Raw genomic sequence first — 2,694 nt, forward strand, 5'->3', positions numbered from 1 at the left:
GATCTTATGATGTTTCTCCCCCTCTACTCTCTTGTGATGAATTGAGTTTTCCCTTTGAAGTTATCTTATCGGATTGGGTCTTTAAGGATTTGAGAACACTTGATGTATGTCTTACCGTGCTTATCTGTGGTGACAATGGGATATCATGTGATCCACTTGATGTATGTTTTTGGTGATCAATTTGCGGGTTCTGCCATGAATCTATGCATAGGGGTTGGCACACGTTTTCGTCTTGACTCTCCGATAGAAACTTTGGGGCACTCTTTGAAGTACTTTGTGTTGGTTGAATAGATGAATCTGAGATTGTGTGATACATATCGTATAATCATGCCCACAGATACTTGAGGTGACAATGGAGTATCTAGGTGACATTAGGGTTTTGGTTGATTTGTGTCTTAAGGTGTTATTCTAGTATGAACTCTATGATAGATCGAACAAAAAGAATAGCTTCATGTTATTTTACTACGGACTCTTGAATAGATCGAGCAGAAAGGATAACTTTGAGGTGGTTTTGTACCCTACCATAATATCTTTGTTTGTTCTCCGCTATTAGTGGCTTTGGAGTGACTCTTTGTTGCATGTTGAGGGATAGTTATATGATCCAATTATGTTATTATTGTTGAGAGAACTTGCACTAGTGAAAGTATGAACCTTAGGCCTTGTTTCCTAGCATTGCAATACTGTTTGTGCTCACTTTTATCATTAGTTACCTTGCTATTTTTATATTTTTCAGATTACAAACACCTATATCTACTATCCATATTGCACTTGTATCATTATCTCTTCGCCGAACTAGTGCACCTATACAATTTACCATTGTATTGGGTGTGTTGGGGACACAAGAGACTCTTTGTTATTTGGTTGCAGGGTTGCTTGAGAGAGACCATCTTCATCCTACGCCTCCCATGGATTGATAAACCTTAGGTCATCCACTTGAGGGTAATTTGCTACTGTCCTACGAACCTCTGCACTTGGAGGCCCAACAACGTCTACAAGAAGAAGGTTGTGTAGTAGACATCAGGCCTCCGTGCGCTGCTCCATTTCAGTCAGCTTGGACATAAGGGCGGCAGGTCTGCTCGCAGCTTCGGCCTCAACCATCTCCAGCTTCAAGTCATACCTACTCACGAGATCTGCGCAAGCCTCTGCCACACGGCGGTCGACCTCCTCCTAGATTCGAGCCTCATGCGTGCCAACATCGTCCTCCACCTGGGTGACCTGGTGCTCCCTCGTCTCCAACCGCTCAAGGTCAAGATTGCGCTCAGCGGCCTCCAGTGTCAGCGCTTCCTCACGCCTCCGGAGCTCCTCCTCCTCGATAGGCGTCCCCTTCAGCGACGCAAGGGCGGCCTGGCGCAGCTCCACTTTCTGCTCCAGGGAGGCACTCCAGGCTTGGAGCTCCCGCGCGCGCTTCTCTGCGATCTCACGATGATAATCTACTTCCCGAGCCTCCTCCAGAGCTCAGGAGCAGGCCTCTCGCGAGGTCGCAAGGGACGCCTCGGCCTTCATGTTATCAAGCTCGCGCTGGTGGCACGCAAGGTTGATGGCCACCTTCAGCTTGCGTCGTTCCTCAATTAGCCGCAGGCCTCAGCTTCAAGGCGCGCGTCCACATCCGCAACCTCTCCACCAAGCTGGCCCATCGCATCCATCGCCTTTCGGAGGAACTCGTGGCAGACAACGCTTCGTTCGCACGTGAGCTTGAGCATGCTGCTTATGTCGTCCTCCATTGCTGGCGCTGTCGGCTGGCCCCAAGATGGTTCGCCACCTCTTGGCAGGGGGCTGGGGCCCCCACGATCACCGGCCGGGCCCCGCTAGGGACCCGGACCGGCGCACGGTCATCCCCTGAAGAGGAGCCAAGGATCGACACCAACCAGCTGCCATCCACGATCAAAGGAGGAGCCCTGGGCAGGCTGGCCATGCTTTGGGAAGGGTCACAAAGGAAAGGCGGCAAGGGCACGTGCTCAAGACACCATGCGGGAAGGCGTGCTTCTCCGGCTGACCCCGCGTCAGGGGCAGCATGCAGGCTCGGGTCGCTCAAGGCCAGCGATGAAGGCAAGGCCGGAGGAAGTCGTTTCTTGGGAGACTCCGCAGGCTTGACAGGAAGGATCCTGAAGAGTCACAATCAGGAAAGGGAACAACAATTGAAGAATTACAAGGATGAGGCACTTACTCGTCTATGGCGAAGTACTTCCTATGCTTCAATGGTCGGAAAGCGCGACCACTGGAACTCGAAGACTCCTTCCTCTTGCGGAGTGCGGCGAAGTCCACGCGGAACCGACCCAGGCGCTCGACGTGAGGACCAACACGTTGCACGGATGGAGAAGCACCCGAGCGGCCAACCTCAGGGGCGCCAAGCTGGGAGGAGCAATCAGGCGCCACCCCCGATGGCCTGCCGAGGCCTCAGGATCTCCGGCCTCGGGAGCCGCGGGCTGCGTCCCCCCATCGATGACCGCCTCAGGGCAAGCTTCACGAGCCCCGGAGGATGACGCTTTGGGAACCCCGTGCGGCGTCGGCGCCACGACAACCGAGCCTCCAGCCTGAAGCGATGCTTGCCCCCCTGCGCCACTCTTGGGGCAAGATCGGGGCTGGCGGCAAGGAAGGGAGCCACGATGACAGGATTCTCGCGAGGCCCCGTGAGTCCAACCGGGCACAACCCCCATTCATCGAAGGAAGGCATCTGTCTCGCGAATTCGACCCTGT

Source organism: Triticum aestivum, chromosome 5B, assembly GCF_018294505.1.
Source record: "Triticum aestivum cultivar Chinese Spring chromosome 5B, IWGSC CS RefSeq v2.1, whole genome shotgun sequence".
Taxonomy (NCBI): Eukaryota; Viridiplantae; Streptophyta; class Magnoliopsida; order Poales; family Poaceae; genus Triticum; species Triticum aestivum.